The sequence below is a fragment of the Cornus florida genome, unplaced genomic scaffold, assembly GCF_030987335.1.
Source record: "Cornus florida cultivar Cherokee Brave unplaced genomic scaffold, ASM3098733v1 CherokeeBrave_3.0.0_Hap2_Chr04, whole genome shotgun sequence".
Taxonomy (NCBI): domain Eukaryota; kingdom Viridiplantae; phylum Streptophyta; class Magnoliopsida; order Cornales; family Cornaceae; genus Cornus; species Cornus florida.
In genome coordinates, this window is record NW_026775574.1 from 54155829 (window position 1) to 54170337 (window position 14509).

The window sequence follows — 14509 nt, forward strand, 5'->3', positions numbered from 1 at the left end:
CTAAAACACTTAAAATAAAATTAATTAAACTAATTAATAAATTTTCTCTAGATTTCAAAAGTTATTCAAATGATTCCAAATTAATATATAACAAGGATTAAGTTATGACCATGACATATATCAAATCTAAAATGGAATACAAGCAAGGTACAATTAAGTAGAATTTAAATCAAATTAAATTAATTTCTATAACTTGAACAAAAGCATGCATACAAGTTGTATAAGCATCAATAACATGCAAGATAACAACAATATATACCTATAACATCCCCTACCTCAATTTGAGATGAAAATCTCAAAAACCACCAAAATGAAACCGCTCCAAATCCGACGATACTTTGGGGTTTTATCGGGGACAACACGATGAACAATAAACCCCAAGGAAGTCCTACCAAAATCCCAACTTGGCTTCAAACCTGAACTCAAAAAATGGCCAAAACAGAATTCCAATAAGGGGGAAAAGAAGATCTCACCAAGGCCTACAATAAACGCTAAGGCACTATGGCAAAATACCAAAGGGAAGTGGTCGGAAAAGAAGAGAGAGGGGTGGCAGCCCATGGCTGCCATGGATGGCCGGCCAAGGAGGGAAGAAGAAGATGAAAAATCTAACATTTCATTTCATAACCCCCTATTTATACAAAAAAAAAAAAAAAAAAAAAAAAAAAAAAAAAAAAAAGACCCTGAAAGTGTCCCGTATTGGTCCCACCGGGTTCGGAAAAGTGGAATTCCCTCAGACACGCTCAAACAAAAAAACTCCGTAAATGAAAAAGAACCAAAATGAGAAAAGATGAATAACGGAAGAAACGGCATCAAAAACTGAGTCCCGAGCAGAAAAATATGCTCCGAACAAGTTCGGCAGCAACCAAGGTCAAAAACCCTAAAACTAGGGAAAAACGACCAGAAGGAAATTCTAAGAGTACACAACTCGATAAAAATTCAAAATGAATCTCGTACGGGGTCCAGGCTCAAAATGAAGCATTTTTGTAATAATTTTCATTAATTGCATAATGGCCACTCCAAAAAGTAATAACTACACTAATGACCCAAAATGAAAATATCTTCCAAATTTTTTTTCTTAAAAACCCCTGAAATAAAATATCTTCAAAAGATATTTATGAAAAACACCTCAAGAAAAGAAAATGTTTCTGAAGAACTATGCATCCATGCCCCTATGGACACCGGGAGCAACCAGATACCTTTCCACAAAAGTAAAGATACATATTTCATGAAAACCACTTAGAATGAAAGTACGTGAAGTTAAAAACCAACTCCGAACACAAAAAGTGAGGTTGTGCCAATAAAGTGACAAACGGGGAAAAAAACGAAAAGTGAATAATGTCCAAAAGGTGAAAATATGAAAATGACTCGGTCCTTAAAGGAAGTTGTCAATCCAAAGAAAAGTGTCTTGAATACCATCCCCGAGCACTCAAGATGACACTAAGTGACGAGAAACCGAACTCAGAAAAGAAAAGATCAACGGAAAGAAAAATATCCATAAAAATCTAAGAAAAGGAAAGGAAAGAAAATGACCGGGTCATTTCAATTAACTCATTCTTTAGCAAAGACTCCATATGTCAATTATATATGAATGAAGTGCATAGTCTGTTACTATAGGAACATATGAATGATAATGATGATATGCATGATCCTATAAAGATGAGCTTTCAAATGAAGTTACTTTAAAAATAACTTTACAATTTAAGCAAGCACTCACCGAGCTATCTACCCTTTTCTTCAAGCATGGTCATGATCTTTTAGGCTTTGAGGTATTCTTGCTTTCTTCCTTTCTTTGAGTTGCTTTCTTGCTCATTTTTGTCCAAGCTTCTTTGAATGGACTTTGCATTTAGTTCCTTGCAACTTCATGTCTTCTTCGTGTCCTTTGTTTTCCATAGATGTGATCTTGAGTAATGGAATTCTTGGAATGGTCTTTATGATCTTCATTGAGGTTCTTCTTTGAATGTAAATCATTTATAACACTCAATGTGAACATTAGTCCTTAAACACCATTAATGGTTTGTTCTCATCAAAACAACTAGATTGTCTTTGGATGAAATCCTTAAGGTCCACACTCCTTAACTGGGGTAGCCTACTCATGGTTTGCTAGTCTGCCTCCAAATTCTATCCATGCTTGGGGACAGATGAAAAAAATGTTTCACGCTTGATTTTGTTCTACAAAACCAAAATCAATCACAGGTGACAATCAACCATCTCCCGTATCAGCTGGAAAGAGAGCGACTAATACTAATAAGAGGCCAGTCGACGACGACACTTTAAAGTCTCCTGAAAAATAGCCGAAAGTCAAAACAAACAAAAATATGATCAACCTTCTTCCTAGAAAAAATGTTGATCTTGCTAATGAAAAGAAGCAGCCAAAGGTCGTTGAAAGTATGTTGTCATCCAATCAAGGCTGAAATATAAAGCAGCTGAGGAAAACCAAACTTACTTTATTTTGGTTGCTGCCTTGATGGAAAGGTACAAATCGGCAGAGAGAAAATAGGCTGAAAACAAAGTGGCCTATAGACCAAAATTCTTCGCCGATTGTGACATCTAATAATCGGCAAAAATAATTATCAGCTGAAAGAATTGTTTTAGCTTGCTGTCCTCAGCCCAATTTCAAGAAGAGAAAAAACATACTAGCCGATGTTAATTTCAAAATGTTACTTAGAGCTCAGTTGAGAAAATTGGATAAAGACAATCGGCTGAGATGAATTCAGCTAAAATGAAATCAACTAAGAAAACTCCTTGTTGGCACAATTTCATTCATCTTGTACAACTAATAGGCAGGTTAGCAAAAAAGACATTTCACAATAACTTAATTCCAACCGATTGTGATCACACATTGCTAGCAGAGTTAGAAAACACGTGAGGGTCAAGTCCTTCATGGGTTTATAGGCAACCGATATAGGCTGACTTTCTGAGAAGCTAGGAAGAACCAAGATTGACAGATCTGGCTGGTATGAAATAAAGATCATCTTAGGGGTGATCCAGAATAAATAAAGCTTTGGAGCTCATTGATTTGCAAACTTATTCCAAGTGACTAACTCAACCCTTGTTCAAAATATCCTTCCAATGTACTTTAAATTTCAAATATCTTATCGGCTTGAGCGGCCGACAGCCGATAAGACATTTAAAATTGAGGGGCATTGTTGACACCCATTTTGGCAAATTATGTGGCAAGCCAATTTGGTGATGATTAGGATAAAGAATGACTTAACTAAATTATGGAGTTTAAGTTTTAAATTTCCTATATGCATGTGATCAGAAGATAATTGAAGGCCTGTTATTAAGTGGTGGGTTTTATCAAGACTCCTAAATAAAGGAGATATGTTATTCAAGGAAAGTGAATGATATGATGGAAGAATCATGAGAGATAAGTAAATAATGGACGAACATGAACTTATTAAGTGGAATAAATTTGGAAATCAATTATAATCCATAGCTTAGATATAGAAAGTAGTTTATTTTAGGACTCTATAATAATTGTAGAAGCATTCTTTGTAAGGGTCGAGCACCCTCAGAATCTTTATTTTAATATAATTATGCTTTCTCAAGCTCTCCTCACCTCATTCAACTTTCTCTCTTTAGCAATCTTTCTATTCTCAGTCTCTCTTTATCTTCTTTCTCCCTCTATTTCTCTCTTCTACATCTCCCTCTCCTTCTTTTCTTATTCTGTTTTCACAATCATTGCAATTCACTTTCCCAATTAAAGTCTTGTTTATCAAGGCAAATTGAACTCATGGAAGAGTTTTATGTTCTCTTTCTTCTCCAATCGCTTGATAGTAAATTTTCTCCAAGAGACTAAGGTTGACTACACCCATTCGAACCGGGTTCCTTGTTCTAGCATGCTTGCATATACAAATTTCTGAATCGGCGAAGCCCGCCAATTTTAGGGTCAACAGAAGGACCCATAAATGCAATCATTTCTTTCCTCCCATATATATAGCATAAACACAATTAGTAAGAGTCAAGACACAGCTTGTTAATCCAAAATCAATTGAAAGACGACTTGGCAAACCGATTGTTAGTAAGCCCAAATCACCAAATATGGTCATTTTGCTTGAAGGATATCAAAAACCACATAAATTCTGGATATGAGACTAGAAAATAAAAAACAAATGAGAGTGGATTCAGGGTCTTAAATACACAAAATGCAGAAATTAATTAGGAGATAGCACTTGGTCCAGATAGCCCACTAGATGCTCTGATTGGAGTTTGAAGAGTCACAAGAAATCTCTTACTATGCTTTTGAATCTTTATTCACATTTCAAACTCTACAACTAACTCGATAATCCTTTTCTTTGCAATACAATATTAGTATGGTGTTCTTGTACAAACGTTCTGTTCCATTTGTATACTTTCGTTTAAGCTCAAAAAGATTACTGACTCACAAATTTCATGCTTTTTTGCTGGCAACTTAATTATATGGAACTTTGACGTGTGGAAGAAAACAATATTATAAGATCATTTTACATAGAAAATCCATGTCCAAACACTAAAAATGATAGCACAGGCGGAATGACTGAAGATTGAGAGAACAAATAAGTGAAAGTACAAGAATTTCATGATGACTTTATTACAAGTGATCTAATTATATATCAGCGGGGACTATCCATGGCAGCAACCAAACGACTGTCTAAACTATATTGTTCTGTGGTGTCCCCATAATTAGTATATGGGTTTATTGGCACTGTGTATAGGTCTGATGCTTCACCAATCAAGTCCACAGCATCTTCATGGCTTTGGTGATCGTGAACCCATGGATCTTTAGTAAATTTCCTCAAAACTTTCTAGCTCCATTGCCACTTCTTTCATTGTAGGCCTCTCTTCACCTATCAAGCTCAGGCATTTCTTCACAAGCTCAGCAACCGTTTAAAGCTGCTCTGAAGTCCCTTCCCTTCACACTCGAGGCTCAAGAATTTGGAACAGAAGATTTTGCTTCATGGACATATGGAAATATGTGGCCATATTTCTCTCTTCTTGGGTTCTTTCTATGCACAGAGGTTTCTGTCCAGTTAAGATTTTTGCGAGAACCACTCTAAAACTGTAAACATCACTTTTTTCTGTCAGTTGGCCTGTATGGAAGTATTCAGGATCTAGATACCCCAAGGTCCTTTGAACTAATGTAGTTACTTGAGTTTGATCCAATAGCACTAACCTCGACACACCAAAATCTGATATTTTTGTAGTATATTGTTCATGTAATAGTATGTTGGTAGACTTAACATCCCTATGAATGATGGACATTGAAGCTGCTGAGTGAAGATATGCCAATGCACCAGCAGCTTCCGCTGCTATTCTTAAACAATTGTTCCAAGATAACAAGGACGTTCTACTTTTGTTGATGATATGGCTAAAGAGGATACCACTAGAGACATATTCATAAATCAGTTGAGGTACTTCATTCTCCAAACGACATCCCAAGAGCTTCACTACATTTCTATGGTTAATTTGTGTAAGAATAACCACCTCATTGATAAATTGCTCAATTTGACTCTCATTCATTGTTCGAGACTTTTTAATTGCAACAACACGGTGGTCCACTAAAACTCCTTTGTAAACGGTACCATAACCTCCTCGGCCCAGGATGCAATCCTCGGCATAGTTGTTGGTGGCTTTTTTCAACTCTAGTGCTGTAAAGATTTTTGCCGATTCTGCACCACCCTCTTTTGACGAAATTTGTTGTTTCATCAGCAACCCACTATTTTGTTCAAAGAACTTCTCCCTGAGTCTTATAAGCTTCCTTTTCTTGATGCTAAAGTATATCCAAGTTGTACCGATGATCAGGGACAAAGAACTCAAACTCAAACCTGCCAGAAATTTCCAATTAATTATTCAATAAGAGAGTGCTTACAACTTGCAAAAAATAAGTAGTTGTGTGTTATTAATGATAGAGCTTTCGGTTTAAAGACCCACATTGGGAATCTTAGGTATTGATGGCAACCTCTGAAAGTTTTTTCCATTATGTTTTGCTTTGTAGGAAACTAATAATCACTTAAATTGAATACTCCAAAAGAGTTAGCTGACTATTTAAAGAAGAAATCATATGTAATTTGAATTTCAACCAGACCTACCTGCATCATATTTTAACCAATCAATTAAATTAGGATAATGAAGTAGAAATTTTTGTATTCTAATTCATTTTACAGCTTGATAAAGCATAATGACTTGCCGCGAAGACACGAAGTGATATCTCCTCTTTAAAAGGTTGAGGGATCGAGTAACTCGAGTTTCTTGTAAAAAATTGTGAGAGTTCTTTGTCAGAGGGAAAAAAAATGAAAGAGTTCAATAACTTTTCAATAGTGTTAAAAAATTGAAAGTCTAATATCATGTCTTCTACATTTTAACATACTCCGTAGCTAAGATGTATCACGTTCAATGGACCATCTCATTACAACCAATAATTGTACTATTCTATCAATCAACCATTCAAACCATTTACGTTTGAAACAAATCAAGCCTGGAAAAACCTTTGATCTTTTAAGAAGTTGAAATATATATAGAAAGGGAAATCAATACTCATTTTTGTTGTATAGTCAAAGCAGTGAATCAATAGCCTGAACGAAAGATTTTCTTGAAATTTTACGAAATTGGCCATTTAGAAAGAAACCATAACAAACAGAGCTGAAGATTGATCTAGTGCATAGTCGAAGTCCCACCAAGAAGTAGTAAAATAGAGGAAAAGAATCATAAAAGTTATACTTATTTGTACCGTTATGATCATCATATAAATTAATGTCAAAGCATATATAGCCTAAAATAGAAAAGGTTTCTTTTCCAATATGAGAAAATGAAAACTCTAGACCTGTATATGTATGTGTGTGTTTGTGTGTGTGTGTGTATATATATATTACCTAGAGAGAACTTAATTACTGGGGAAGGTGAATTTTCAGCAATGCAATTTTTGCCACCCTCGCCATAGTATCCATGTGGGCAAGAACAGTTATAACTTCCCAGTGTATTATTGCAAATACCGTTACAAGCATATTTGTTTAGATCTGCACACTCATCGATATCTGTCGAAAGAAGCATAACAACAAGCAATTTAGTACTTGCATTCATGCGTTAATCACACAAACAAATCATAATTAAGGCTTAACCCAAGTCGTAAATTTAGCAGTGATGGGCAAAGAAACATAAATTTAGCAGTTACAGGTACGTAGAAGCACACATATATATATGTGTGTTGTTTCTCTAGAATCAAAAATGGGGAAGAAATGCGATGTTAGACTATTAATTACTTGTACAAAAGTTTAGATGTTCAACAAATTATATAAAGTTCGAACAAACTGTAACTTTAATCAATACGTGTGACTAGCTAGTTTACTAGCGGATTGGATTCAGTAAGTTGTAAGTTACTAATTCAATATGATAAAAGATTAATTGATAGAAAAGAAACAGACCTTGGCATCCTGGAGTGAGATAAGGATTACCCTCGTAACCAATTTTGCAGCTGCAACGGTATCCTCCATAGCCACTAGTGTCGGAATCATTACATTGATTATTCTGTTGGCAGACTAAGGTGTGGGATTGTTGGGCTTTGTGAGATATATATTTTATAATTGGCTAAATTTGTTGTCAAAATAAGTCAGTTGTAATTTTTCAGTTCACAATTTCAAAGATAGAAGATCGGATGCGGATTTGAAGAAGTTCAAGTATTCATGATATACTACACTCCGAGATGATGAGAAGAATGCTTTAGGAAGATTGAGAGGTAGTAAGAATACATTGGAAGAGTTTTGAAAGCTTTTTAAGAAAGATTTTACATTCTGTCCATTTTGAACTGGTTCCCAAAAGTACTGAACGGGTTCAAGATCAGCAGAGTTGAAAAAATTCAAGACTGGCCATCTTGAACCGGTTCCCAAAAGTATTGAACAGGTTCAAGAGACAAAGAAAGCCTTCGAAATTGTTTCTGGCCTTCTTGAACCGGTTCCCACTTTCTTGAACCGATTCAAGACTCCTGATAGGTTATGGAAACTTCATTCCTTGCTCTATTTGATTCCTTTTTGGACTAGACTTCTTTCCAAGTCCTATGCACAATTCTGAGGGATTAGGACTTTCTAAACTCTATATAAACCTTGTCATACACATTGGTTTGTTCATGGCTTTAGGGAACATCAATTCTATATTTTGAGAAAGCCTAGAGAGAAAAATTCATAAAATCAAATCTGATTATTCTGAAATTATTTATGAAAGCATACACATATATTCATGAGTGATTTAGTGGTGTTGTTCTCTATCTCATCGAAATTGGAGCTATATTGAAGATTCAGATATTCCGTATGATGAGCAGGATTTAATTCTTCTACATCGAGTTTAGATCTTGAAGAACAGAAGTAAAAGCGATCACACTTTGAAAGGGTTGGAGCATTCGAGGAGTGTTGTTTGATCTACCTACTACTCTTCTACAAATATCAAGCATAAGCCTGAGGTCAAGTTGCTGTTGGACAGAGAGTTGCAAAGCTAGAGGATTGTCAGCAATTGGTGTTTGGTAGAATGATAGGGTGTGAGCCAAAGTCAAAGTTCGGTATACTTTGTTTCAAATATACTGGATCAGTTTACTTTGGACTGAACAGTCCACGAGATTTTTCCAATACAAACAGTTGACATATTTTATCAACTGGGGTTTTCTCGCTAAAAATCCTGGTGCAATCTCTCTAAACTTTTACTTGCTTTATTTTACATATATTTGTGATTGTGGATGTTTAAATTGATCATATAATTTAATCAATCATAAATTGAGCAAGTTGACCTAATAATCAGATCTACGTCATTAAAGGAGTTAATCACAATTAAAATCAACTAACTCTTTCCGCACATCGCGTAACTCTATTTTCACAGGCTTCATTGCAACTCTGATTCCCAATCACCTAGTCAAGCACCAATGGAACACTATCCATGATCTTGTCCTCAAAAGTTATATCTGATAAGTTAGAGAGACCGCGGAAACTAAAGTGGTCTTGGTCACCGATGAAGGCATAGCCACAAGGGTTGTAGGAGGAGACATTGGTGTGGTTATAAAGGCTAATAAGAAAAATGTACCACCCCTTTATACCCTTTGGTACGGTGGTTTGATAACAACCAATTCCAAAACATTCCCCACTATCTACGTCCCCAATATTGTAACACGTACATGGAGTGATGAGCGCTGAAAAGTGTGTTTTTAAACCCCTTAAGCTTGAGTGTTCTAGGACCTTTATCTATTTTATTTTTCCATTTTAGTACTTATTTGTGTTTTGTCTATTTCAGGTCAATAATGTTAAAATGGATTAAAAATGGTTTCTTAAGACTTTTTTGGAGTCAAACTAAGTCTTAGTGATGATCCGGAACTAAAAGAGGCTGATTTAGAGCAACAAGAGGCTGATGCTGAAAATCTGCCAAGTTGGATCGATCCAACTTTTTCTGAGATCGATCAAAGTTGGATCGATCGAAAATCAAAGTTGGATCGATCGAACTTTTCTCTGATCGATCGAACTTTTGCTAACAGCGAGCTGTCTTATTCCCATGCGCGCCCAAAAGTTCACCTACCACATAGTACGGGATTAGATATTTTTGGAGCTATATTCCTGACTTAGTGACTAAGAAAAGGATCTTCTATATAAAGAAAAGTGACCCATTTTGTAAAGAAACTTTTTATCATTTTATTTCTACATTGTAATTTTACGTTATCTCTCTAGAAAGTTAGAAATTAGGGTTAGAAGAAAAGAGGGAAGTGGAGGCACATCTCAAGACCCATCTCTAGACCACTCTCTCTCTCTATCTCTAGAGCTTCAAAGAAGAAGAAGAAGAGGAAGAAGAAGATGGAGCCATATTTAGAGCTTGATTCCATGACCACATCCACCTCCTCCATGATTGGCTAGATCTATACTTAGTGCTTGGATGAGCCCTAAGTCTTGTGTAATCTAAACCCTTATATTTCTATTTTTGGGGATTTATATATATATTGTTGTGATTAGTGCTCTAGCCTTGTGATTGTTGATTTAATTCTTCCTTATGATTCTCTATTTTAATTACATGTTGTCTTATGTGTGATTATTTGGGGAATTGATCTCTATACTAGATTATCTATGTTGGTTGCATGTCTATGTGTGATTAATTAAGGATTTAGTGATGGCTAAGCATGGGTTTTCATTGAATGGGTTTGTCAATTAATTTAATGGTTTTTACTTATGCTTGATTGGTGGTTTTACAATTTAATTCCTACTTGTAGGTAGGTAGACAATATATGCTTGCTTAGATATTCCATGGCTTATTATTGAAAATTCCATGATTCTCTAGATTGATGTATGCTACAATTGTTGCTACTTAGATGGGTCATACTTAAAATTGATGGGTTGTGCTACACTTAGTTTAGGTAGACAATTCATACATAAATTAGATGATCCATGCTTAATATTGCAATTGGTAGTCGCATTTTGTTCACAACAATATATTCCCCATTAATGGAAAGCAAGTGGTTAATTACACGAGCTTAGTACCCTAAGTCTTCTCTTCATATCTCTTAAATCCCTATCTCTAATTAGTTTTATTTCACTTTCATTTTAATTAATTGCTTTCTAGAGTAATCAACCAATCTCTATCTTTTGCAATCTTGTGATTCACTAGAGTTGAAGTTAATTTCCAACACGTATAATTCCTTAGGACGATTCCTACTCACTCTTGTTACGATAGTAGTAGTGTTGGTAGTGGTTTTTATAAATTTAAACTTGACCTAAAAGGCTTTTCTTGAACCGCACATTCACTACATTATTTTGGCGTATATCAAGCGGCCTCGTCAAATTTTGGCACCGTTGCCGGGGATTAACGGTTTTGTTGGAATTAAACTAGACAATAGTGTTCATTTGATTGCTTCTATTTTTATTTTATTTTCCATTGTATATTCTTTTTTCTTGTTCTCATTATTATTTGTTCAGTTAGGTACTTGACAACAAAGAAGGCAAACTTTGGAACTTGAAGCAATAATTGGAGCTTAAAGCTAACATTAAAATTTGAAGTTGCTTAAGGACCGTTTTGAGCAATTCTTGGAACTCTTGTATTTTAATTGTTTCACTTCTTTGAATGCTTATGATAGCCCTTGTTGAGGCTCATTATATTGCTTTATCTTTGTCCAAGCATAGGCCCTTGTTGAGGCCAATATTTTCTTGCATTTGGATTTTAATTGTGAATGAAGAAATTGTTTGATCTAAGTTTGGGGAGAAATTATATCCCTTCACCTTATGCTCCTCCATCATATTTTAATCCTTATGAGATTAAGTCCAATTCATTTCATACATTATCTTATTATGGACTTGATCACTCATTTAATCCTTCTTATGACTATTACCCTCCCCCACCATTTTATGAAAAACCACCTCCATCACCTTATTCACCCGGATTTGAAGAAAAAGTGTTAGCTTTACTTGATGTGCATATTTCACACACTTCACTTATTAATTCTCATTCTCAAACTTTAGCCAAGTTAGAAGCTTAAGTTGAGTAAATTGCAAGTACTCTTTCTCGTCAAAAGGAGGAGGAAGAGGCAAATGAAAAAATGGCAAGAACTTCATTGTATATAGATGAGGATGATGTGAGTGAAGAAGAAGAAGTAGCAAGTGAGCTAATACTTAGCACTCTATCTTGTATAGAGGAGGAAGTGGCAAGTGAGTTAGTGGCTAATCCAATAGAGTATAACATGATTAATGAGGACTTTCCTTGTTTTGATTATGATTTTATCTCTGACATTGCTACTTTAGAGAGTAAGGAGATGTTGACCACACTTGAGGTAGGAGAGAAGGAGGAGGAACTCGTAAAAGAGAGCCTTCCTTCTATTATCTCTAATGACCCTCTTGAAACATGCCTTTTTGAAATATATAAAAATTATGGTTTTGACTTTGAAAGTTCCAAAAATGAAGTGAACTCTCTAATGGACTCCTTAGCCAACTTGGAAAGTGAGGAGATAGTGATTTTTTAGGAAGATTGTAATACCCCTAGTTTTTAAAAGGATGAAATGGGAATGGGAATTAAATTTTGGTCTTTATTGCATTATTTTTTATAAGACGTATGTGTTTTGTTTTCATACTTGGTTAATGGTGATTTTCTTTTATTATTTGCTTAATTGATTAATGGAGATTTTCTTTTATTATTTGCTTAATTAATTAAGGGTGTGTTTATTTTAGTTTAATTGTTTAAATTGAGGTTGTTCTAAATTAATTGTTAATTAATTATTGATGTTTTATTTGACGTGTATTTGGTAGCTTATATTTGGTAGTTTTTAATTGGTAGCTATAAAATTTGTTTATTTATTTTCTTTGTTTTATTTACCTCTTTGAATTAGGGTTTTATGTTTTATGTATTCACGTTGGGTTAAGAAGTTAGGTTTAGCTGACTTTTAAGTCATATTGGAATTCAACGTAGGTTTAAATAAAAGTCTATATATAGAACAATATATGTGTCTGCAAGGGTTTGAGAAAACCCTATTCACGTAGTGTCTGGAGAGAGGAAAAACAGAGAGGTTGAGTGGAAAACATGAAGGGAACTAGGAAAGGGCTTTGGATTGAAGCTCATGTCAAGGAGGAAGGTATGGTTAATGTGAGATAGAACTGAGCAGTAGGAGTTCGTTGGAAACTCCATAAACGTCGTTGTAAGGTTTCAAACCAAAACCTAAAGGCAAGTTTCATTCTATCTCCTTCCTGTAAACTTGTGTTCTGTGCATTCTATATAGACTCCAGGGATTAATTAAATTTTTAAAAGTGATAGTTGATGCATGTTATAATGGACTATATATTGTTACATTTAAATATCTGAAATGTTTTCTTGTATAAACGGGGATGTTTTTGGTTTAAACTTCTGTCAATAAATTCACGATAAAATTTGAGGAGTTTCTAGGATTATTGAGACTTATATTGAACCTTACGAACTTTAAGAACATTTGGAACAGAGGATTGAACTTCGCCGGAAGCGAAGAAGAAGATAAACAGATGAAGCATAAATTGTTTCGTTCATAGTTTAAGCCTGTGTCAAGTAATTCATTCTGGAGTTGGAGAAGTTTCTAGGATTGTTAGGACTTAATTTGAACCTTAGAAATCTTTAACAAAAGGTGGGACAGAGGGCTGAGGCTTTGCCGGACATGAAGAAGGCAACACAGAGGAAGCAGAGAAGGAAAAACGGAGGCAAGGGAAGTGAAGGCGGCTCCATACTTCAACGGAGGCAGCTCCATTGAAGTGGAGCCGGCTCCACAAAGTGTTGAGGCGGCTCCAATGTGGGTGGAGCCGGCTCAACTTAAAATTGGAGGCGGCTCCAATTTTTGTAAAAGCCCAGTACGTGATTTTTTGTGATTTTTGTTACTCCAGGGGTTAAAAGGCAGTGCTGAACTTTGATGGGGGCTCTTAAATGATGTTTATAACACATTAAAGACCTAGGCTTATTGGTGTAGGCTATAGGAATGGACATCATGAAATATAGAAAAAAATAATATTCATGCTGTCAAAGAAGGAGGAAGATTTAATTGCTAGTTGTTTAGCAAATTAAATAGACTGAATTGAAAGGTAATTTTGGGATTTTATGTCAATGATTTATATAACATTATTTATTAAGTCCCAGGAATGTTCGTTTCTACTATAGTTATAGACATCATGAAATTTAGATACTAAATTATATGCTGTCAGGAGTAGTGGAAGTTGTAATTGCTAGTCTCGCTTTAGAAAACTAAATGGACTAGTATGGAGGTAGTGTTGGCATTCAAATATAATGTGTTCAGTTTATACTTCAGTGTCTCAATATATTATGCCCTGGATTTATATTTGAGGATTAAATGACGTTATGAAATTTGAATATTAATTTGCATGTCGTCAAGGATTGAGGAAGATTTAATTGCTGGGTTGCTTTAGTGTTGGTTTCCTTGATGGAGTCGCCACAACCAACAAAGCTTGAAAGTTGTGTGAGAATTTAGGAGGTGGCCAAGTTTTACATTTATAGAAAGCCACTACTACCTTTCTTTATATAAAATATAGATAGGGTGAGTAGGGATCGTCCCAAGGGATTATACGTGTTGGAATTTCAACTTCGACTCTAGCGTACCAAATGATTACAAAAGAGAATTGGGTTAGTTGATTATACTAAATGAGCTAAACTATAATAAAGCAATGCAATAAGATAAAGATTAAGTAAGAAGGAAATGTCTTGGGGTATAGAGATCACCACCAAACAATACTATTCCAAATCATAATCAAGTGACTAATGAGGGAAATGAATGTGTTGCAACAATGTTGTGTGTGTAAAAGATATTCAATTGGTAAGGGTGACTCAACAAGTGCAAATTGTCTCAATCAACATGTGTGAGGCCACAATACATCTATTGGTAGAGGAATATATTGTCTAAACATCATGTGAAGATAACAAAATAACAATTCAAGTCATTGAACCTTTCATTAAGCTCATAGTCCAAGCAATCCATAAGGATGATTTAGTTAAACATGCATTATCTAAACATCATGTGAGAGGTACAAAATATCTATTGGGAGAGGAATAAATTGTC

General features: G+C 35.0%; 1 pseudogene; it reads right to left on the reverse strand.

Annotated features, from left to right (window-relative positions):
* Nucleotides 1-4441: 4441 nt before the first annotated feature.
* LOC132303261 (wall-associated receptor kinase-like 1) lies at nucleotides 4442-5823 on the reverse strand (annotated as a pseudogene).
* Nucleotides 5824-14509: the final 8686 nt, after the last annotated feature.